The sequence below is a fragment of the Phalacrocorax aristotelis genome, chromosome 1 (genome assembly GCF_949628215.1).
Source record: "Phalacrocorax aristotelis chromosome 1, bGulAri2.1, whole genome shotgun sequence".
NCBI lineage: Eukaryota > Metazoa > Chordata > Aves > Suliformes > Phalacrocoracidae > Phalacrocorax > Phalacrocorax aristotelis.
The window spans coordinates 60,924,753-60,950,617 of NC_134276.1; the positions used below are offsets into that span (position 1 = coordinate 60,924,753).

The following is a 25,865-nucleotide window of genomic DNA, read 5'->3' on the forward strand; positions in this document are numbered from 1 at the left end:
GTTACAGGTGAGGGCACTATAAGCAAAAATAAAACCTTAGGACAGGCTAAATGCAGATACATTTAAAGTGAAATATCTTTAAAAGGCACAACAAAAACATGCTCACTGATGCTTCAAATCACAGAACCCCTAAGCTGAAAAGTGTTTTATATTTGGTATATAAATACCATTATTTAGAGAATAATTGAAGCTTTTCCTTAGAAAATGTATATCATATACATATACATATAGAAATTTGAAGAAAATTGCCTCAGAATAAAATTAAGTTAAATCTGTTGCCCAATGCACTTGAATCAGGGAATAGTCTGAGATATAACTCTACAGTAAGAGGAATGAAAATACTAGCTCAGAGTTTTTCCTCTATGATTATCAAACCTCACTTGATAATGTTGCAGGAGACCTGATATTCTAAGGTAGCTCCATTTTTTCTAAGTAAATGCAACTGTAGAGCTTTTCCATACTTGTTTTCAAATAGGTTTCTGATCGAGTAAAGTACATCACACATTCAGAAGTATATGAAGTTCAAATACTAGTTTTTTCTTTCTAACTTGTTAAATACTGCTTAAAAAATAGAAATTCGTATGTTTTTTGTTTGTCTTACTTTTATTTCACTAATTTGAAAGGTATTTCAAAAGAAAGCTACCGTGATTTTTCCATAAGATATATCATTTCAGCTCAAAATACCTAATTGACTTGAGCAGGAAAAAAGGCCATGTTTAGTCACTGATCAGTAAATTAGATGATCTTAAAGAACACTCAGCACCAAACTGCTTCTCTGATAGTGAAGCACTTTTTCTATTCAGTTGCCTCAGCACATAGTCCAAAATTCCAGCAAGAAATTAATAAGGTCTTTATTTAAAAGTTTTGAACAGAGCTTGGACCTTGACTTCCTAATAATTTTAACAGTTTAAGATATGGAATAACTGAAATCTACTGCATTTTTTCCTGAAAGTCTGGTAGGAAAAATTGCAAATTGTATTGTCTAGAAACTTGTATGAGACAACTGAAGATGCTGGCATGGTGCATGCACAAGAGTGCAGTCTTGTATTTGGCTTCCTCTGAGTAAAATTCTTAAAAATAAACAAACAAAAAACCCTTCCAGGAATATGAAGGAAGGAAAAAGAAAAGAAAAACACCCAACAGTCTCTGGGATTTGAAAACTCATGAGACTTGCAACAGTTTGCAATCTTGAGCTGTAACTACACCAAGCAACTACATTGACTTTAATGAAACTATGTAAGTGGAAAACTGCTGTACTGAAGAACTTCATGTGGAGAAGACAAATGGAAATATTTGACTCTTTTATCAGAAATCTGTCATCCTTCATGAAGCACTAGACATCAGGTCCAAAACCTAAGCTATTAAATGTTTCAACTAATCCAGTGTCTGTAGGCTCTGTGACGCTGGGCTATAAGACGCCTAAATATTTGGATCTTGCCCCACGTTTAAACCTGTTGGATACAAATGTAAACAAAGTCAGCTTGGCAAACAAGAGGCACCCACAGTGGGACTCAATTCTGAAACCTGGGATATCAGGCTGATTTCCATGGACCTTTACGCAGCCTAAACACAAAGTCTAATAAAACCTAGTAGGTCAAAGTCATCTGCTAGTAGGGTCAAAACAATACACTGGCTGACTAAGGGGTTTGCTCAATGCCTTCTTTATTCACAGCAACACTGGGAGACCTGTCTAACCCCAGGACAGTCCCCAGCATCCCAAATCAGGGAGCAAGGTTGTCTGTAAAACACATGGTTAAGAACCAGGAGCGTGATGATGATGGAGTCACCTACCACCAGAGCACTGCAAGAAGACACTTCTCTTCAGGGGATCTGATGATTACCAAAAATTTCCCTAAAGGTCCAAAGTCTACTCCTGTCTCCTAAAAGCAGATTGCTTGCACATCTTTGAGAAAGTAACAGTCTTTTTTAAATTAACTCATCTAGACTACCTTGTTTTCACTGTCAGAGGTAATTCACCTTTGGAGTCCAGCAACCCTACTGCAAGTATGATGCCTCAGAACCACCCCCAGAGGATTTGGGTCTCAGGTCTGCCCAGGTGAATTAAAATGGTTTAAACTCTGCTATGCAGTTGGCAGAGCTCAGCCCAGTTCTTGTCTCCCCTTCCTTTCAAGAGAAAGCCTTAAGTGCATTTTGGACAGCAGCTCTTCCTGCATGGGTCCTATACACCGAGGCTCTGGTGCTGGAGGCACTGCCATCCCATTTCCCACCCACCCCTAGCCAGGAGCTTGCTACCAGGTTGCCTCAACCTGTTGACAAGAAAGTGCTTCCTTATATTAATTGAAACAAAATTTGAGGTATTATTTAGGCTAAGAAAAGTGCCCCTAAGAATTTCAGTCCCTCCAATGTTAGGTGAAAGCTGAGAAGAGCTTCTTTGGACTACAGCCTGGACCTGGTTTCCAAGGAGGTGTTATTCCTAATGATGTAGTTCTCTCTATGCATTGCTCCTCACTGAATGAGAATGCCATTTTCTAACATTTTGAAAGCATAAGTACATATAATAAGCTTGATGACACAAGAAAATCAACACAATGTTGTAGTGAGGCAAATGCAAGTTTTCTTTAAACTTAGTGCAGCCAGGCTATCACCCCATGTTTCATATTTTGAGAGCGAACAAGCCCTACTTACCCACACAAAAACTTTAGGTTAAACCTCTAACACTTAGCAAGATTCTGATGATGTCAAATGAAAGGTTTGAACAGCTACAGTTAGAGCAGAACTACGAAAAACCCAAAGCAAAGCCTTTTTTTACATTAACAAAAAAGTAGGGAATAAAAACATCACAAGTTGTCACATAAATTTCAACATTTAACAAAAATATATTTTCTTTCGTACTTGTTTTCAATAGAAACAGCTCAATATGAATGTAGACATTTATCTGATCTATATTCCTTCCACAAAACTGGGGGGGGTTTATACAAACAAGTCAATTTTGCTGAATATTCCTTGCAAATGAAGATTAAACAGTTGGTATTTATGAAACAAATGATGAGAATACTGCCAGGTAAAACACAAATTAAAATCTATTGCTTGAATTTAAAATGTCTATAAAAAGTATTTCGGTGGCACCTACTAGTATTACCTAAGAGTCTAAGCTCACAGAAAAAAAAAAGAAACATAGGCCTGCTTTCTCACCTTCCTCTTCCTCCACCACCCCCCTTGATGCTGCTAAAGGAGCCAAGAACCCCAGAGCTATTATTGACACAAGTGTCCTGCAGACCATATACTTTCTGGGGCCCTGAACTATATGCACATATTATTGATCATCTGTCTTCCAGTTTCAATTTTTCTTTACTCCGAAGTGATAAAAGTGTTTTTTTAAAGTAATAAATTTACATAATGCAATTCAACCGAGGCAATTTGTGATGGATGAAACTTCATTTTCATTGCAAACTATTTTAATCATGTATATAACACCAAAAAAAAAGGTCACTTTCCATCAGAGCAGAACTAAAGAAACTCTCTCCGATTAGATTCATAAATAAGACGTCCTAGATATTTGATATCGGGCTCTGACAATTAACTTATTTCATGAAAGGCACAAAAACACTGACAGTGGAAAAGTGGCATAAACAGTTCAGGCTTGCCAGCAATGCTCTGCCGACATTAACTGCAACAGGAGGAGAACCTCAAGGCAGAAGGATGACTCTGCCTCAGCCAAGAAACCATCCATTTTTGGAGAATATGAGCACACAGAAGGAAGTAATTGGCTGAAGAGGTGGTGCTGCTTATGGCATGGATGCCTAAAGACTCCTAGGGAGCCGCCTCTTTTACTTCAAGGCTTCACACAGGTTTGGGTCAGCAGCAATATTTACCTAATGTTAGCACAGATTCACTACCATTGATCAAAAAGAAAAATACCGGTGTCATATTCTAGCACCCATTTCCAAATCCCTCCTGATATTTTGTTTAGTTCAGCCAGATTTACTTTATTTAATTTGTTTGGGTTTGCAGGCCTGCATGGCAACTAAAGCAGAATTAATTTGTTGCCTCTTGCAGTGAAGTAAGCTACACGTGTAAGAAAATAATAGGTCTTTTTAGTAAACCAAAGCACTATCTTAATAAGACTAAATATGCATATCATAATAAACCAAGTATTTATGCAGATGAATGCCTGGGAAAATGTCTGATTTTTAGACAAAGACAAATGTATGCTCACACATTCCTACATCACATAAATGCATTTAGTAAATGGCTAAAGTAACAATCCAGTTTGTCTCTCATAATCTTAAACATATTTAAAATTGTTTATTTTCCTTGGTTCCTCTGGATTTTGCTCTCAATCTAGCTGGAAATTTAATTGAAATCTTTAGCTTTGTCTATTTGTGGAACCACAGAAAATGAGACAGTTACTATCATAAAGAAGACAAAGAGTTAAGTAAGAAAGCAATTAAAGGTCCAATTTTTGAAGGCTGCATCCCAAATAGTGACAGGAGTAAGTAGAAAAGCTAGAATAGGTTTGTTTACCATTAAGGAACTGCATTATACATTTTAAAAGGTGTGTATGTAGGTTCACACAAGACAGAATACAAATCTTTCCTTCAGGACGACTATGTATTATGATTATTAAATGCTAACAACATTATAACAGTTAGGCACCACATTCTCTCAAGATATGATGCTGATATTCCACAAATGTAAAATGATTAGCAAATTTAATACATACCGTTTTATAAAGAAGGCTAGAGGTTGCTTCTAAGACTACCTAAGACAACAAATTAAATTACATTAAATAGCTACAGGCTCTTAATGGATGAAATTTATTACATTGAAAGAAAAAAACACATCCAAGATGTGAAAAATTTTCAGATGGACTGAGTGAAAAAGTTTCACTGGAATATACTTTGGTGCTTTTATACTGAAATTTGTGTTTCCCCTTTAATATGATGCTGGTCTTAACAAGTGATGTCAGCTTTAAAATATGCTTGAAGAACAGAATGAAGCATGGTGGTAAAACAATTTACGAAATGATGCATAAATAGTCTGTGCAGTTTCCCCATGAGACTTGACAAAACATGCTGGCTTCTATCCAGACATCAAAATGTAATTAAGTATGATTTGTTATGTATATTCATGGATTATTCACATCTGAATACTTCGCTTGCTTGAACTGCATTAGTGCATTTGGCCCCAATCTACAAAATATTTTAAGTGAAAAATCGTATTAGATAACTTTTCCTGGAGGAAATCAGTTTCTCTTTGTCTCCCTTTCTACAGATCTAGAGCAATTAATAGTTTAAGACATTGGATTAGTGTTAGACCATTAATCTAAATATTTAAATATTTAAAATAGTGGCAGATGGTGCCGATACAACACACAGTGTGATCCTGCAGGAAGAAGAGCCCAGCTATGGGAGCAACACCAATATTCCATATGTTCAGGTTGGTGGTGCGTACTTTAAAGAGAAAATTATTTGGTCCCAACAGCAACAGAATTGCCACAATTCCTACATAAACCAACACGCTGTCAAACTAGTTCCAGAACCACCTTGTGCCATCTCTCTGTGTTTCCAGGACTTTGTCAGGACATTATTTTCAAACACACAGAAAAATGGCTTCATGGAGCCAAGAGAAGCTCCGCTTTCTCTCCTTTGTAAAGATGAGGAATCTCTCACCTTTAAACTCCTGTTAGATTGGCCTTAACCTTTTCTGTGTTGATTTAGTAGGTCACAATATTTGTTTAAATAAGAGGTATCTGATGATTACTTCTAGCAAAAGAAGAGGGAAATATCCAAGCAGCCTTCTCCTCTTCCTCTGCTTTTCCCTCCCTTTCCCTGCTCCATGTAAATATGTTGCTTTGTAAATGTTCTGCAAATTTCAGTGTGGCTCAAACAACTTTTACAAGATGTTAAGAAAAAACACAACTTCCACAGCGCACCCCCAACCGTAAAGATCTTACCTTCAGCCCTGTAGCTAACAAGCACGTTACTACTGCTTCCTGTATTAAAGTACACTTGCTTTAACATTCCTGTGTACTGGAAACCCTTCCATCCTCTGAGACTTCATTTGTCCCACTTTATGGTGACTAACACCAAATTTGAGACCCTTTAATGTAGCCACATTTCCATGAAACTCCCTCTGTGTTGTAACTAACACAGTGGGAGGCCAGTCACTGGCTAAGGACGCACAAGAGCTGTTACACCGCCAACGTTAATTTTGCTGTTTGTCATATCCTTCTATCAAAGCCTAAAGGATGTTTACAAATCCTATGGACTGTTATGCTCCGTTCAGTTGTACAGATATGCTGTAAGAATGGAGAAAGGAAAGGGAGTGAGTACAAGGATTTGTTCTAGAGAAAATATAAATAGAGCTGATAAGGGTATTTAGGTAGAAAGAAATGCACCTAGTCAGCAAGAGAGTGTTGTAACAAAGTTTTAAGCAGACTGTAGAAAAAACACATCCATTTCAAACAGGAAAAATCATCCAAATTTTTTTTTTTGCCATTGAGTGTCTAAATAATACAGTCTAATTTTATTTATTTATTTATTTATTTGCAAATGCTTAGCATCCTGTAACTATGGTAACAATTTGCTTTGCTGAGTGCATCTTTGTTAACGTCCCCATGCTGTAGTAATGCTTCTATCACCATCTGGCAGTGACAATTTTCTTGCCTGAGTGAAAATTCCTCCAAAGTATAAAAATCAGGCCATTTATTTTTAGAGGGCTGACTGCCCCAGCTCCTATTGACTTGCAGAGTCCCGGTCAGAACCTCTGTAAATTCAGTCATGTGATTTTGATATCTTAATGAAGGGCATAAGCAGCAGTTTAAAAAATGTTTGAGTCACAAACCTTATCAGTTGTCCTCTTGCCTTTGACAGAGAAGGTTTATTTTTCAAACTTTTTCAAGGAGTGATGTTTTCAAAACCCCGTAATCCATCTCACCTCCTTTGCTTCACAGAAAATCAGTGGTATTAAGCAGATGGCAAAATGAACTCCATTATTAATAGGACAGGTTCCAAGAATATCACATGAAGACTGGGAAACCTTCGGTTTCCATGGTAAATCATTTGACTCTAACACACTTAATAAACACGTTTAACATTCCCTACTGAGTGGGTCAAATAGAAATAATGTAATCACAGTTATTAGGTCAAATAAATAAGGTAAAAACTCAGAAGAACAGCAAAATATCAAATAGGTACTATCAATGAGGCCAGTCGGACAGATATAGAAGTAACACTCCTCTCAATCATGGGCCTCCCTCCTGTCTACATTTTGACATTTCAGTAACTCCTCTGAATTCTGCTCTAAAGCAGAAAAGAGTATAACTGTCACAGGTATAAAATAAGCATTATTTTTTTAGTTAGAATATAAGTGCCACTAAATATTAATTAAATTAGATTCCTTTGGCCATGGTTCTATTTCGCATATCTGGTTATTAAGAGTCACTTGATTGATAAATGATTCATGTGTTAGACTTTTTTTTCAAAATGACATAAAACCAGCCAAATAATCCTTCTGGTTTTGAACTGATGATAAAGCTTGAGATAGATTTTATACATATTTATTTACATCTTTGGTGTACATGAAGAATATAGACCAGACATAAACATGGGACCACTTTTTTCCAGATCACTCGTCCTAGCATGTGCCACTGTTGATTTCTTCCTCTACAGGTCCAGAGCATAAGACCAGAGAGTGCTGTTCTGCTCTGTGCAATGAATATATAAGACAGACTCCTATATATAAAAAAATTTGCTTTATATGTGTGTTCGTATACAGACAAATGTCTACCTCAGAGTGTTTTTTTTTTCCCCTGAAAGTAAATATTTTCAGAAAAAAAAAGAAGCCATTGACAGTAGCAGCTTAGGCTGGCATTTGGAAACAATGGAGAGAGCAGCACGTAACTTGACAAGAAACATATCGATGGAAGAAATGTATTGATGGTCACAATGGGAGAGTTGAGAGACTGCAGTGACTTTCAATTTCTAGGATGATTCTCTAGGGTTTGAAGGCTTTGTAGAACAGATATTATAAAATGAGCATATTTAACATGAACACTTGAGAAAGAATCTGAAAAAAAAAACCCAGAGTAATGAGTCCTATTCCATTCAGTATCAAATAAGTCATATTCGTCAGTGAGAACTTTAGTTACCTTAGAGAAATTACTAAATGTCTGGTTATCTTTGATAATTCAGCATCTTTTAGGCTTGGGGTCTCAACACACCTCCCAAAGAGCAATTTTACCAAATCTGGGGGTTTTAATATTACTGCAAGCTTCCCCTCCTTCACAATGGACTAGTCTTTATTTTTTTATGCTTATTGAAGAAATATGCTACAAATCTATTAAATATAAGATAAATTCTTTTACAAAAGGACCGAGGAGAAAATTCTCTATTAAATGTCTAGTTTTATTTTTTTAAAGGAGGTTAGCATGTGTAAGACAACGTTGGAAAGGTTAGATAGCCTCTGAGGAAGACCATTACCAATTTCCTGACCAGAAAACCCAATGATAGCATGAGGTTCCTTAGACAAAAGGGTAAAGTCCAATGTTTTTCTTTTCTTCTTTATAAGATAAAGAAATCTAATTTTGTTGAAATAATTAATCCCTCTTTATGTGATAAACTGTTGTAAAGGGTGTAGTTCTTTTCACTGAGAAAAAAGTCACCTTTTGAAATAAGAAACGTTGCTTCTCCCATTCTCCTTTAGAGAGAAAATTTAATACACCTATTTACAATGCAGAAGATGTTATCAAACTGTCACATGAACAAAACCAGCAGAACTCTCACAGCTTCAAATTTCTTGCGCTGAGATGAGAAAGTAAAAATTTACCGCAGTTCAGCCATGAGAGAGGTATCTAACTCTACTCAGACGGTTGGAAGGATCAGCTTCTGATGAGGCCAGTCTCTGCTGAGCCTGAATAGGTAGCCCACAGTCATTGCTAGCACCTTAGTGAGGCTAAAGGGAGATGGGATGATTCATCACCTTGCTTGTCACTCATCTCCAGCAATACTGCGGAGGTCAGACATAGCTTCACCAGTCAGTGGTGCTGTAACATGAAGGAAGCGATGGCATGAAGACACGATATTTTTCTTTGAGCAACATTAGACTGGAATTATTCTCATAGATTCAAAGAATTGTAGAATGATTTGGGTTTCATTGTATATGCACTACAGCTTTGCCTCACCTCAGCCTGAGAAAAGACAATATTTCAGTAATTCTCCTTCCCTGGGAAGCAGATGCATAAGAAGGCTGCTGCTTCTCTTTGGCTGACGTCCATTTTGTTTGGACATCAAGTCCATGACTAACAATTTTCTCTTCACAGTACCTCCAGAATCGCATCTCAGTGTTTAACAAGAGACACCTCCTCTCTTACTACTGCTAATGAGAGTTATAAATAGCTCGAAAGAGGCAGAAATAAATCAATAAGCATATTTACAAACTTGTTATAATAATTATAGGCTAAAAGATCAAAAACAGAGGACACCAGAAATTATTTTAAAGGCAACAATCATTCCACTCATGGTAAAATAAACATATTTAGGCTAAAACAAGAAAATTATAAGCTACGTGTCAAAGAAAAGCCAGCCAAAAGTATACCCAGCTGCAAAATAAAAGGCATAAACATAGAACTACTATTAATCTGGTTTCTTACACCTGAAGGGCAGTTTTCAGGTACTGAGGCAATTCAAGCCATGCCATCTTTCTAATTTACATTGTAAAAATTCAATATGACTGAAGAACCAGAATGTGACTTTTTAAAATTATATTAAACTTAATGCTTTAAATATCCATTCTCAAACTCTACCCTTCAGTATTCTTAAGGGTTGCCTTATATTATTTATAACAGAAAAATTACCAAAATCTAGCAAATGGCAGAAAATACACCCCCACACCTGCTACTATATATCCACTTTTGTTCATAGGAAAATTTTGCTTACAAAATTTTGTTATAGTCTTAGCAAATTGCTAAGTATCTACTTCATCACATTAGGAGGGTTAGTGCAAACTTTGTTTGCAGGAAACACGGCAAATATGACCGACACGCTGCACCATATATTTTACATTCAGCATTCAGCCAAAACAGATAATGGGGTCCTTGTTCCTAACCAGGATTTCTAGGTGCTGCAGAGGTAGCAAGGACTCTCTGTGAGTCCCCAGGTTCCACTGTTCCTCTCCGCTCCAACTAGTGAAAGAGTCACAATTCGACACCCATTCCCATTAAAATATCTTTCATCCACAGTACCAAGATAAAGATAATATGTACCAGTATAACCCGGAGGTGGTGGCCACTCCACTATAGGCCAAGAACAACTCCTGAAATCAAAGTGGACAACCTTCTAGGCTGCATGGGGAGAAGGCGCCTATCATATCCATAGGTTTTGTGATGCTTATGCAGACAAATAACATTCATTAAAAAAAAAAAAAAGAAAGCAACCCCTCTGCATCCCACTCAAGTAAAACTTAATCCACAGTAATTATACCTGCTTTTGAAACTTTCAAAGTGCCATTTTTCTTGACATCTTAGTAGCCCATGCACTTTCTATCAAACAGACAGCTCCATTCAATATGTGTTGTCTACGCAATAAAGTTATCATGAAAATTAATGGTAATGTTATGAACCTCAGAATAAAAGCAATTAACTTTTTTTCCAAATGCCAACAGTACAAAACTTCTACATCGTAATTAGTTCTCTATCATTTTGCTTCATATTTTTCCACAACATGTAGTTATTATTTAAATAAAACACACTTTGGGGACTCATTTTCCAGCATGATGGAGTAATTTTGCTCTGTGTTGACAATGTGAATTTAGGTTTTATCCTAGTCTGGGAAGAATCTCTCCACCGAATGGCTGAACTTCCTTTTAAATGAACCAAGTACAGACAGATCATCCAAACCCCCTTTGCTTCTAGTTTCACAGTAGAAAGAAAAGAATTATCCTGACCATAGGCATCGTGTCAGCCCATAAACAACAATGGCATGCTGAGGATTAAAGTAATCCATTATAACAGGTTCTTCTCTTCACAGGAAAAAGAAAAGGTTCTATTTTACTGAGTAACAAACAGATAAAGTTTATTCTACCTTTTCCATTTACTTTCTTTACACACAATCTGTGCAGATCAGTTAACACACAGGATCTGATCCCTAATGTGCTCTTACCAAGATGAGTGCAGATTCACTACTCTGTTGAGGATTTACTGGGTTTTGCTCCTGTTTTTAACTGAAATGGAAAAGCCTTCCAATCATCATGGCAAATACAAATGCAGCTTTTGCTTCATAATTATCACAGCTATTCAGAACTTGAAAATGTGACTTGTTTTTTGCTGTAGCTGTACTATGCAGATCTTAGGGGTGTCATAGAAACTAGGAATGATTCACTGGGCGGACATGTTCCTCCTCAGTCAACGGTGAACCAACAACCCAGAACAACACTAAGAAAAATTGGTCTAATGAAGATGATATCGTTCTTGAAACAAGCTTTTGACACATCATTTGCTTTTCTCTATTCCTCTTGATAACTGAATTCAGTAAAGCAAAGCATTTTTCCATAATCTTTGTGCTGCAGCTATGATGCTTTATATATCTGCCTGATAAACACTGCCAATTTGTACCATTCTAACAAGAGGGCAGAAGTGTGATCCTTATGACATAAAAAACCCAAATGACAAAAACTTTTGAACAACTTCAAATGAAATGTTCAAACACTACACAACTCAGTACTTTTTAAAGTGCTGGCCTACCCTTAGAAATAATACAACTCCTCTGTCTAACAGCAATTTTCCCCTTCATATTATGAGAAAAATCCTTCTGATCTCCAGAAACTCTGTGTTACACAAGGCTGGGTACCATCTCCCTGTGCCATTCAAACTAATTAAGGTTCTGCAACTAGAATTTAAGTTTACAATATTTTGATGAAACTTGACCCAGAAAATCAGGCAGTTCTCTATTAGCTCCACAGTATTAACTTCTCAAAAAGATAGCACGCTCAATGCATGTAGTCAATTTTATTTTAAATAGAAGGATAATTACCCTTTCCCCATCACAGCTGTTTTCTCCAAAATCCCACATACAGTAGCCTGTTAAATAGTTTAAAAGATAATGGATGACTAGAGGAGTTCAAATGTCGCAATGGGATATAGAAGCTGCTCAGTTTAAGTTCAGTCACATTGTGGCCAAGAGTGAGCACAATCTGACCCACTACCTCTGTGTCGTTCATATTTCATTCGTATTCTTTTTTTAAATGCTTCAGGCAATTAACTAACAAAAACTGGGAAGATGTGTTTTTATAAAAAGCAGCAAATAGCAGTACAAGGCATCATCATAGGATTGAGCACATTCTGTGTTAAGACTGGTAAGTAGGGAGAGACAAAGGAGAAAGGGAAAATTACATACCACTATTTGTGTTTGTTGTAGTCCTCCCTCTTCTTCCACCCTACAAAACAAGATCCCATACAGCAAGTGTTATCTACCTACTAGGAAGCAGGAGGTAAAAAGACTGTCAATCACAGGGGTATTACATACAGTAAACTTCCACCCTTTCTCCCTCTTGTAGTCTTTAAAAAAGTAGGAAAAAATTTGTAGAATTAGGAAATATACTAGTATAGAGAAAGTCAGTATAAAGTAAAAAGGGGAAAGAGGGAGGAAGATAGGGTGGCAGAAAACAAGACTATAACAAACACAATTACCAGTACGAAATTTTACACTTTTGGCTGTCCTGTCTCCTCCCATCCTACAAAACAAGATTCCATACAACAAGCAGAAGTGGTAAGAAATGAAACTGGGAGATAGGCCCCTCTTAATCTCCAGCCTGAGGAACTCTTCAATCAAAATCATCCAGATTAAGCAATAAGTCTTGTTGGTAACAATAGTGGCAAGAACTGAATCTCAGCTTTGTATATAGCAGGCATTGCTGCCTCAGTCCTTTGGTCTACAAGATTAAAAGGCTTCCAATATACTGCTCATGGACAAGGAGACATCTAATTTTTTTTCTGTACTCAGTGGAGTATCTTCACAGCACTATGCAATGCACAAGAATCACTGAAAACTTCCTTTCTCATAGAATAAAACTCTTCATGTAAGTGTGGTCTACGTCAGGGAAGATTCAAGTACATCTCTTGGCTCTTAAGAAAACCAAGGGGTATAGAGATTCAAATATAATGCTGAAAACTTAAGGAAAAACACATACACTACACAAATAACTTCATCTGGAAGCAGTTGGTTCAGAAAAATAATGAAGTCTGACTCCAATGGGTGTTTGTGTAGAAGTAAATGAGAGGGCTCAAAAAGACTCACAGAGAAAAATTTGGAATATTCAGGTTTTGAAATACAGACTATCCTTTCCTTATTGTCTGGCAAGTTGTATCTTGAATACACCAAGTACAGAAACTTCTTGAACCCTGAGAAGTGGGTTTTGATGGTTTTTGATGGAAAGGGGAATTAACACCCAATAACTTCAGAGATCACTTCATAACAAAACTATCCTAAAATAAGAGACCTCAATAGATGTAAAACAGCTTCAATGTTTAAAAATATAAAGAGAAACTGATATTGTAGTTATAAGACAAATATGATGGAATTACTACTAAACAGAGAGTCGGTCAAAGGTGGTTACAGATAAGTTCAAGAAGATTGAAAGAATGTTTGTTGAAATACATACCTTGCTGGAGGAGGCAATGTCACTATTTCTACACACATTTAAATCTCAAAGTATAAGTAGGCAGCTTAGCCAAAAGTAGGAAAGGGGGAGTTAGATACTCGTGCATTAACTGGTCAAATTTTACAATGGGACAAGCTTTAGAAATGTAGTTTTCTGACACCTTAAGCACATGTTTCTTGTAACTGCTGGTTCTGGATTATAAAAGAGCTGTTCTTGAGAAAAACATAAATCACTCCTTTGTATCAGTTTACAGAGGACCTACAGTTCATTCAGTAAACTATTGGAACTGAAATGTAATTAAGCTGTACATTTTGGAATAATTACTACAGTATTGGGAAGTTTGCAAACTATAAAGAGTGATATTTTTTTAAATAAAAAGATCTTTATAAAATTTTTATCTACACCAGATGCAAAGGTTTGAATATATGAAGGTTAAAATTCTTCAACTCCTTTTGAATTAAGTCACCGGGAGTAGACAGAGCAAGAGGGAACAGCAGTGTGAGGGAAGAAGCAAAATCCAAGAAAAGACTCAAAATAAATATTCATCTTCTATAGGTAATTTTTTGCCAAGAGCAAACCCAACAGAAGTAAACTTTGAAGGCAGGTTGAAGATCAAATAACTTAATATATAAAAAGAAATAAACTCAGAGAAACTGAGAAAATAGAAATGTTCTGTCATTCCCAGGGAACAGAGCAATTAAAATACACTGAAAGCAAAATAGATTACCTATTTGCCTTGCTGTAGCTACAAAATGCTTTATAAACTTCTATTTTTAGTAAGTAAAGAGAAGATATTGGCTGATGATGGCCAAGAAAACTGAAAACCCACAAGTCACAAGAGAATGCAGCACCACCAGATGACCCAGTGGGTCAGGGAGGACAAGGCAAACTGGAACACATAGCTACTACACACTGGCAAGTGGTACAGCTCCCATGATACCCAGCAACCTCTGGCTCCCTAAATATGCCATTCATGGCTGGATTACCTGAACCAGAGCCTTCAAGCAGGCTCAAAGTCAGCATCTTGCTGCAGATCCAGAGCACACAGCACCTCTGCTGTTGTACCCACAGAAATGTTTTCCAGAAGAGAAGGGATCTTAGGTAGAAATTCCAACAAGGAGTATAACCAGATTGAGATTGTGCAGCATGGGGCCACATTTCTGGCTTTTTGGCAGTGGAGCCTGTTTTTGACTCTACAGCCACCTTGACCTCCAGCCAAGTTTCGCTTATACACATCAGCCACTGAAGACAGAGGGCAGCAGGCTTGGATTTCCCATACAAGTTCAGACTCCCCTCCTTCATACACTTTTTATTAAGCAGGAATATCCTAATAGACCTAGCAGTCAGATTACATCATCATTAAATGCAGTTTGCTGTCAGATACGTGGTGCCTGCCCAGATTAAATGGAGTAAAGCCTGCGCAGTGTACATAGTACAGAATACTGAAGGAGGCCCAAATCTCCCTGTGCAGTACTGGTAACACAAGTGTAATGCTCTTAGGCCCATAAACTCTGCCTTCAGTTATCTTCATTCCAAATAATACATATGATTTTCTCACCAAAAACACATTAATGGCCATGAAACCCACAGAGAGTACAGTAAGAGATGTCGTTCAGTTGTGGTGCCTGGAAGATCCTTTAGAATGAAAAGTTCGCCAAAAAAATATACAAGCAATTCCTACAGTGCAAAATTTGTTCTTTGACAAAAATCACCAAAGTACTGATTTTAGTTAAACATATTTTTACTGAAAAGAAATACAGAACTTTTTATCATTCTCCTACAGAAAAAAAGGTTTGATCCCAACCAGCTCTACTGAAGTTGCAGAAGCTTTATGGGGAGTGGTGGTTTTCTGATAGAAAAGATATAACCTGTTGAAACACTGTACTAAATCAAAATCTGAATTGGCCTTTTTTTTTTTTTAGTGGTAAATCTCATATCCCAAAGGCTCTTGTAAATTCAACTCAAAATTGCTAGAAAGATTTTTTTTTCTCAGAAGAAAACTATCCCACTTGGGAGCTCTCCTACTGATCTGCAAAACAATTGGTTTTTTGGTAAAGCTTTGTATCCATGTAAATATTGTTTGAACCACACGTCCCACTGGCTTGAGCAGGAGACAGACATAAAGCTGCATCAGAGTCAGGCAGTGCAGAAACAAAAAGAAAATATCCTATTTCTGCAAAAGGGACAGCCTTTTTCTAGCTGGAACATGCTCTGTTTAGCAAGCGGTGAATGTACACAGAAGAAAGAGTACAGAGTGAACGACTATTAAAAAAGAGGATGACTAAATAACAATAACAGTTACAAAAAGATGATCTATTGAGCAGAGGAGATGAAGGACAGCTTTACTGTAAAGAACACATCAGCTGCCAGAATACTTGGGGGAAAATAAAAAGAAAAAAAGCCAAGGAATATACAAGGACTTAAAAAAAAAAGGCTATGGAGGGATCATCTAATGATTTAACAATAAAAAAGCAGAAATAGAAATTTCTCCCAAAATTCTGAAAAGGGACTATGCCCAGCTATATCTGCGGCCTGCATTTTAGCGTGAGCTCAAGCAGAAGAAACACACCTGAGAAAAAAAAGGGGAAAAAAGGGAAAAAAAAACCCAGCCAATGAACCCTGGGGCACTGAGAAGTAGACCAAGGAAATGACACAGCTACAACTAACCGATTGCGCTGTGCCAGGGTGGCAGCGATGTTGGGTATTTGTATGACAACATGCAGTGCTCAGAGCTAGTAAAATGTAATTTTCCCACTTCTCCAAGAAACAGAGGCAACCTGTGACACACGGGCCAATAACGTTGGCAAAAGTTTGAATACGATTTCCCCCCCTCCCCAGCTATCTTTAAGGCATGTACAAAAAACCGTATACCTCTTGCCTGAACACCCCATTGCCCTTTGGAAGCAAAAGGCTTGGGCTCAGAAGCACAAGTGTTAAGAGAGCCAGTGGACTAAGGTAGCATGCAACTGGATTGTTTATACCTTCCATTATTAAATTTTCTTTCTATTTCCTCCTTTCGAATTGGTGGAACTATATTGCTTGTTGTTTAGAAAGTTATTTCTTGGGCTAAGAGAAGAAGGGACATATGAAAATAAAATTAAGATGAAATCTCAAAAATAGGACAAAATTTTTTTAGGCGAGGCTCAGCTATCTCTGAAAGATGAGCATAGAGAGTAGTATTGCTATCACCACCCAACAACTACATCTTAGATGCCGGAGGTGGAAGAAAGGAAGGAAGGAAAAAGGGAATAAACTACCTACTAGATGACAGTATGGATTGCAGCTTTCAGGCCTTTACTCCTATACAGATACTGGTCAAAAAAGTGAAAAAGTACAAATCTACAATAATGGTAACATTTATTAAATGAAGGATAGCAGACATTTTTCACGCATTTCAGATGGGCATGCAAACAACCTTCACAAGACCACACAACTTTGTTTCTCTAGAACCTGTTTTATTTGTAACTGTAATCCTCATAATGAAAATAATGGTGAAAAGATTCTAGACCAGGGATTTATCGTCTAGGCCAGTTAGGCTTATATACTAGACAGCTCACTATAAATGCACATACTGGTGCATACAGTGTACTATAGACATTTCATAATTGTTTGGAAAGGTAACTAACATCCTCTGGCCCAAGAGCCTACACAGTACAACTGAAGTTATTAGATATGCACATAACAGCTCACAAATTGCAATATAATGAATAATTATTCTCTAGTCACAACAGTTAATCACTCACTGTACTGTAGACAGGTAACGTGTCAAGCAAATACCAGCTGTAAAAATGCAGCCATATAATTAAATTAGTTTATTTTATTTATAAATCAGCACCTTTTGCTATCCCAAGTTTGCTTCATAAACAATTGCAGTTTGACAATGCCATGTTTATTATTTTAAGCCATTTGCACACAAAGACAATTACGTTCAAGGTGCCTTGGGGAAGGAAAGAAGAGCATGAATTCCCTAGGATATAAACACTGTAGTTAAGTGCAGGTCTGATGGGATATGATGATGGGGACTGCAGGGAACACCAGGATCTCAGGAAAGTAGAAGTTATTTGTACTACTCTACCAGGCTTATCCAAGAAATACTAGAATAACATCATATTTCAGCTGACCTCTGTTATAGTTGCTGCACTGACACATTTAAGAGAGATGCTTCCTTGAGGAAGGATGTCATTTCTCACTTATATGAAAGCTAGAGCATGTGAAGCAAGTTTGCTCTCAGTTTTTACAGCACACAGTGGGTTTCTGGGCTATAACTGGGCCTGTGTGGTACTACTGCAGTATAAGTAACAGGTCTAACTATATCATCTCTGTGCAAAGCTATACTGTTGTGGCTATTTGTCCATCATTTCTTTGAAAAGACTACTTGCTTCTTTAATTCTGCCTCAAGATAAAGCCATTTATCTGTAATATTTTGAGTTGCTGGACACAGAAATATGCTTTTTTTGTTTGAGAATACACAATGAACGATATGCTTTCTAATGTAAATCAGCAATCTAAGTGCAAATCTGATACCTCTGAACTTCAGTGAATAGCACACGACGACCATCATGAAAGACTTTAGAAAACAGATGAAAAAGCATTTATAAAACAGAAAAGCAGGAACATGTGATGAGAAGATACAGTGCTACATGCAGGTTTTACATAAAAGTCAAGAGGGGTGATGACAAGATATCTAACCTGGAAGAGAAAGTGTGAATCTCAACTACACAGGTGAATCCCTGTGTGAGCAGTCAGGAAGCACACTTGGAGGAGAGAAAAAGAACATTCTGGAGAGATGGGAAAGGATTGGAGACAGCAGAATAAGAGAAGGGGGGGGGGGGGAGACTGACATCAAAAGAAATGAAAATAGACGATAATTAACAGAGGAGGGAAGCAGACATTTAAAAGAGCTGAAAATAGATTTTAAGAGAGTATAATTAGTCCTAAGAAGAAGAAATACATGAAGGAAACATCCACACAGTAAGTAGAGTGCAGGTGAAGAAATGACACTTCAACATCTTTCTAGAAATCTTGGTATTTCTGTAGGTCTCAACAGCATACTATTCTGACTGCCTAAAATAGTTTCCAGAACCTATAAAAATTATACAATATATCTGTGTGTTTAGACACAGTATTTAAATGCCTAAGGTTGTAGAACTGCATTTGAATTACTGAGGTCTTTTTATATGCTATGATAACTCACTCTGACATGTAACAACTGGGTTGTTTTCAAAACTTGTATCCCCCCAAGCATTAGAATAGGACCTAAGCTGACTAACATCAGTTGTAGAAGTGCTGAGGGGTCAGTGCATTGCTTATTAACTTTTTCTTCAAAGACTATTATGTGCTATAGCAACAAGAACACGTTATGTTGGGCTGTAACAGCTTGAATCCAGGGCTGGCACTTTGTCCAGTCGGCATATCCGACGGCTGTTGAGCCGTACCTATCTTGCATCAGCAATTATTATGGGTCCAGCACATTGTATAGAATGACAAATGCCTTGTTTATTTCCTAACCTATTTATTTTTTAAAAAGTCTGAAAAATCTCAGGAATAGGCTCAAAAGGAAAGAAAAATGAACTGCACACTCCATGAAAAATGAAGTGCCTGCCTGTCTCTTCCACCCTTTAAAGCCCCTTCTTTTTACAGTTAGTATGACTCATCCTTCTTAAGTTGTTGTAACTTGCTACATAAGACTAGTGATTAGAGACTAGATTTGTGCACATTCACTTGGTCCTGCTATAACTCTCCGAGGAGTGAATAAATGAATACTGAGCTATCTCCTCTACATGCCAGCCTCAGAAAGGGACGTTAAGAAATGCTTTGTAGATGATTTTTCTAATTGCCCAGCTTCCACTCAGGTACCTAAAAAAGATTTTCCGAAATGCTTAGCAACTGACATATTTAGCATCTTCAGAAAAAAGCTGATGCCTTATTTTGGTAGCTAGATAAGACTGGAGTTTCTTGCTGGTGTTTTAGAAGAAGAAAAATCTAGTTTGGGAAACCCAATCTTCTTCCATGCCAACTGAAAAATACCTTAATGGTACTGGACTTAGTTTGAACTTTAAATACATTTTCCAGCATGATGTCCAGGTCTGCAAACATGTTAAGTGGAAAAAGATACAGCCTGCTACACACCTTCTTGACTTTTGTGAAATAATAAGGAAGGACAATATAAGACATAATAAAATTAAGATACAAGGCAAGAATCTGCTCGCGTCAATGTACTCAGAGCTACTAAAAAAGAAAGTATATTTACCAAGTGAATAAAACATGATAGTTCCTAATATGTACAACAAAAGACTCATCTAGGTTAAAAGCTTTATTACCCTAGACTGATTGAAAAGCTTAATTTCCTAACCACCTGTCCTTCAAAACAATACAATTTAGTCTGGCTTCACATCCCACTATTGAATTTCTCACAGGTCTCAGGTCTAGCATTAAGGAAAAGTTTTGAATGGATCTCAGTCTCACAGAGTCCCAAAAATTTTTGACAAATAAGGAAAACACAACAAAAATTTTATTTCATATCATTCAACATAGTAATCAAACACATCATAGACTTGCTGCAGCAAAGCTGCCTACAGGCAGGCTATCCACATTCCCACAAATGAACCCCAAGATGTATGTGATCCTCCCTGCCTTGTAACACTGCTCCCCCTAAACCTGCCCGTCATTAGGCAACAAGCAACATCTGTAAACACCTGGGAGTGGCAGAGTCCAGCATGTATGGTATGTCCTTTCTCTCTTATTTCTCATGTATGAACGGTATTTATATACCAGGGACACTAACAGCCAGCCAGATGACATGCAGCAGTATAGGAGGTGGGACCTGTCACTGCTCGTCACAAGTTTCTGAAGCCAGCAGTGCCTCCTCCCATTCTCTTTGTGGAGTTTCTTCTGAGGATCAGAGGACATAGATCTTTTAAGGATGACAGTAATCTCCATTCCTGACCTCTCTACAGCTGACAGCCAGGGAAATCCCAGGCCACACAACCCACAGCCTCCTTCAAATTTCTGTAGGTGACTGATAGTCCATCAGCCAGGGAAAAATCCATTACTCTGCTCAGATGTTCAGGTTTCTGATGTTATCCCAAGAATGTTTTGGAATATTATGACCACATCACAAAATTGGTTTTAATCCAGCATTATGCAATCACCAGAGGGGAAAATTAATCCCTGAACAAAGACACTGCCATGCAGTTCAAGGGAAGCAGAACTAAGCGCTGCCTGGAAGAGGATATGCATTTCTTAGCTCAGGGAGTCAGGCCCTGCAAACTGAAGAGCTCCCTGCAAAGTCTGAAGGACTCTCAGCACCTCTCAAGATAACATGAGTTGTTGCAGATCAATTTAAAGAAACCTCTGAGAATCTTACATGGTTTAGAAAATAACATCACTAGTTCTGTTTTAACCTTTGCATCTCAAAAGATGGATTATTTTAGCTAAAAACATCAGAAGTCAAATGTCTTCCAGTTTATAGGTGATTAAAAACAAAATAGATAAATATTGTGCAAATAAATACAAATGAACACTTCTTCTCTGAGTCATCTGTTTGTAGTCAACTAGTTGTGTACACATCCATAGGAACTGGGAATTAATTTTTGTAACATGAAGGCGCACCGCATCCAGCACTTCAGCTTAGGAGAGGAGTAATATCATTAGTGAACAGCTGAGAATTTTAGCTAACATCTTACATGCCTCATCTCACCACCACCACCACCACCCCAGCTGATTCAAAGGAACCTCTTCTGTACTTACACATATACAAGAAGTTATACTAGGATATAGGTTGCTGTAGGTTCACGTTACAACTCATCACATGGATGGATATTCAGTATGTATCATCACTATTAGCATGTAATTATTAAGAAAATCGAAAGGCAGCAGACCAGTTATGAAAAAAATTGTATCCAGATTTTAGGGATTTAATTGTTATACTCAAATGCAAATTTAAATGATAAATGACCTAGATTTTTTTCCAATCAGTATTTCAGCTTAATCAATAGCTTGCACAACAGGCCACAGCCTCAGCACATTCTCTTGATTTAAGCACTTTTAATAATGCAGTGTGAAATATAATTAAATTATTCTGCTGTAAACTAGTATCTTTGGCTCTGGAAAACGGAAAGCTTCTAAATTCTACCCAGTTAGCAATTTTTCACTAAGTTCTATTTGAAATTAAGGTTGCCAAATTTTATTGACACTTTCTCATACTGCTAGGAAAGTCTTTGATAACTGTTTAGGATAAAGGGTCTCGTTTTTAAAAATAAACTAAAATAAAATAGAAAACAAAAGCGATAAGATCTTCCTCTTGCCAGATAAAATGTCCCTCTTAGCTGGCAGCATGACGAGTGACAAATCAGCTGTTCTTGAACTGAGACAAGAGGAAATCAGCTGTTATTGGCATAGACGGATGATGCTGCCACACTTCAAGGAGACTGCATGTCCAAGAACGCACGTCCCCACATGGGACGCGGTGTCCCCACATGGGACTACCTCAGCCCACTGTGAAACTACCACTTGTTAAGTCACTTGAAGCAAGTGAATACAACGTCTTCAGCCTTATAAAGCCTTGTATATGGGATTTCTGAAGCCAGTAGGACTTCAGCAGCTTGTCAGATAATATTTTTTTTTTAATGTTAACAATTGGTTGGAACTTGCTGCATTTGAAGAATTTGACTATTGGCCATGTTTCTCACTGTGCTAAGCACGCTTTACAGAGCCATGCCAAGGAGTATTCACAAAATGTTTTCTTCTGTACGTACAGCTTCAGCTTTCATAATTGCTCTCCCTCAGTTCTTGGGCTCCAATTCATCCCAGCAAGATATTCTCTTTAAGAAAATCCACTGAAATGAAGACTGAAAGTGATACCTGTTTATAGTTTCATTTAAAGCACCTCTCAAGCCCACCCCCAAAAAATATCAATTAAACAAAACCTAAGAGAGTGAATTACTTCATTATCTGTAAAATTCTTCCTGTTGATTGAGGCTGAAAGAATACTTCTTGCTTTGTTACTATGAAAAGCAAAAATACAAGGTCTTTAATGAAGCTTCAAAAATATGTATTTTTACTAAAGAGTGAATCAATTTACTATGGAGTGAAAAATTCCCAGATTATAAACATTTACTATGCTCAGAATAAAGGGGAAAAATATTTAGTTATTCATTCTAGTCAAAACATAAGATACAAACAAGACATGTCTGCAATTACATTATTGCCAGTCACATGAAAAAGTGCGGTCAGAAGAAAATAGAAGAAATAGAAATTTTCTTCCCATAAGGTCATTTACTTTATATATTATAAAGACCACCTAATGGTCAAATTCCAGAATAGATATCAAGTGTCCACCATCCAAAGTCATTTGAGGGAAAAGACAGAAAAAGTACTGGTTTCCAGTTACCATCTCTGACATTATGAGGAGGTAAGAGTCCAAGGGGTACAACAGGTCAGACACATTTCTGCTCAGCAGCCACTTAATCTGCCACTCCAGAGCATCCTCCAGAATACAAAATGATTAAACACTATTAATGAGGGTAAATTCTGCATTCATGTAAAGACCTTAAAAGCCTTGCCTCCAAAACCTGGTATGAACCCACTGCCTTGCAGCTGGGGAGACCACAGTTGGAGCCACCTTCACAAGAAAAAGCATCTGAGTGCTCCTTATCCTCCAGAGCTTCAGTAGTTCTTTGCCCACACTCTCCTTCACTCTCCTTACAGACCAGCAGTTATCAGAGGGTTTAGTCCACGCTGCACTTTGCCCTGATGCTGTTTAGTCAGGCAATGAACCAGCAAGTGGCACTAGGACAACACAAGTCAGACCCACCAAATCTGGGGTCCTGGCCACAGCTGTTCTGTACATCACTATTAGGATTTCCCCCCTTCACAGGGATGAAGAGTTACCAGAGATGCAGGAATAGCATCTCTGTTGATTGTTAACAAATGGTACAAGACAAATGACATATTAAACCTCTTTACTCAGTTTTTGCTGGATTTTTTGTCATGGAGAGGGTATGACTGCTGTCCTTTTCGCTGCCTTCATAACACCCTTGCTTTTTGTCTTTCTGCCCTTTTATAGCTTTTCTGTCTTCTTTTTTAAGCTCTACAACCTAATTCTTATTCCCCTTTCTTCCCTCCCACAGATGTGGTTTTTTTCAGCCTCTAAGTCTCTCCTAGAAATCAGATCTAGGAAGGCAAACCTGAAGATGCCCAGCAACCTCAGTCAAAATAGCAGCAGTAAATTGCCACCTTTGCCTCACAAAAAGACTTTGCAGAGGACATTTGTGTTTAAGCAAAGTATGTAAGATGGGTACCATTGCAGAGACAGCACAGATGCTCTTTTGGCTGTAACTGTGTGTTACACTAGGAACTGTACCCTGTGATGAATGGTGGGAACCTGAGCACTTGTATTATAAACAAAATTAAAAATAATTCAAGGCTTTGTTTTTTAAATGAAAATCAACAAAGTATTTAGTTACTCTTCTGGAAAACAATAATTTTGTGAAAAATTTTATATTTCAAAAATATGGGATCTTTTAAACCTTCCTTTGGGATAAAATTAAAACAGAATTGGCTGAAGAAAATATGAATGCAAATTATGGAAGATAAAATGAATTGTGGAAGAAAAAAACCACTTTTCAAATATCAGGCTAGTGACATTGTAGAACATCTTACTCAGAAGACTAGTGGAGTAGAAGGAAAAATATCACCTTCTGATGAGGAAGAATTTAAAAAATGGATAGCTCTGCTGACTGTAATAATAAGAGTGTAAAGCTCTGCATAAGTCCCTAAATCATTGTATTCTCAAATTCCTGACAGCTATGTCCAAACAAAATGATTCTCCATGACTCTGGTAAAGTCAACATAAAATTAAAATCTTGCAAATAATATAGGAAATACAAAAAAGTGAAAGTTGTAATAAAATTTTTGAGAAAATTGAGAGGGAAGAAAGTGGAGGAAGATAATTATAACAGAGCTGTTTGTTCCAGTTACTCGTATACAGCAGGAACATGAAAAGGCAGGAGGTTAATTATGCTCTGTAAATAATGTTTTCAAAAGAACAGCTTTGGTAAGCGCAGGAGCTTCTCTGGAATTGCAACCATCATTTATTGCAACCACGTGTCCGGAAATACGCGTTAGCTGCCATATCTATGGAAGAAGTGATACATACCATATTTTAAACAGAAGACTCAACTCCTAGGTAGTATCAACAGCTCCCATGTGCAATTTTATCTATATTTCTAAGCTTCCCCACCTTCAGTTTTGTGACTCAATATTACTATTCGTCCTAGTGTTACAGTCTGAAACATTTCAAATGTATTACAGCATTTCAGAAAACCACCGCGACACCCAGCTACTCCCCACAATGAGTGAAAGCACCGTCGCACACAGCAGTAAATCACTGTTTGTCTTCCACAGTAACCATGCCATTTATATGCCATTTATGTGGGGTTTTGTAATATCATTCAGAAGAGCATTATAAGCAACATTATAACTTCAGCACTGCCAGCGTGACGCTTACATTTTCACGTTAACTTATGTTTTTGCCTCTGCAAAGTAGAGATGTGGTTACCGATACCAGATAAACTTGGAAACACCAAAATAAAAGCTCTGTTGATAACACAGTTTGGAATAAATCACTCTTATCTGGACAGGGAAGTGCCAATGATAAATTCAAGAAAATAGAAATGATGACGGGCTGTGCAAGTGCAGAGGATGTTCTGTGCACTCTCCAGCCTTTTCTTTGGCTGCAGCTACGCAACTCTGCCCCCTCACCCAGTGTCTTTGCTCAGGAAACAGGGAAAAGATGACCACATGCAAGGGAAAGAAGACTTGCACATCACAACGGTGAAAAACACAAGCCATATCACAAGCCAAATTTATATATGCAAATATGCATACCTTTTTATCCACTAATCTATGGAATTTAGTGCCTCAAACTTCTGCCTGGCTGCATATACAGCACAGATTACAGAGGACAGTTTTGATTCAACTACTTTAACACTGGAACAAAAATTGAGAGAGGATGCTTTACATATTTAAGAGGATTACTTTCAGTTAATAAAACTTTGGAACAACCTCAGAGCAAGTTATTAAATAGAAATGATCGAGCATTTTTAGAAAAACTATAAAAAACTTGTTAAAAATGCACGTGATCTTGTTTTTTTTTTCATGTAATTGAAGTATTATACACTTAAACAGTTCATTTAAACGTATATAGTGCTGAATGAAGAAAACTTACAGTAACTAAAGCTTGCATT

At 37.3% G+C, this 25,865-nt stretch overlaps 1 protein-coding gene across 3 annotated transcripts in view; it reads right to left on the reverse strand.

Moving 5' to 3' along the window:
- Positions 1–25,865, reverse strand: part of FGF14 (fibroblast growth factor 14) — a 411,526-nt gene that overhangs the window by 169,369 nt on the left and 216,292 nt on the right. The window contains exon 2 of one of the 3 annotated variants that reach the window (XM_075090213.1): positions 12,354–12,393. The exons of the other annotated variants lie outside the window; for them this stretch is intronic. The gene's annotated coding sequence lies outside the window, so the exon portion shown is untranslated. The remainder of the gene's footprint in view (positions 1–12,353; positions 12,394–25,865) is intronic. 3 annotated transcript variants of the gene reach the window in all.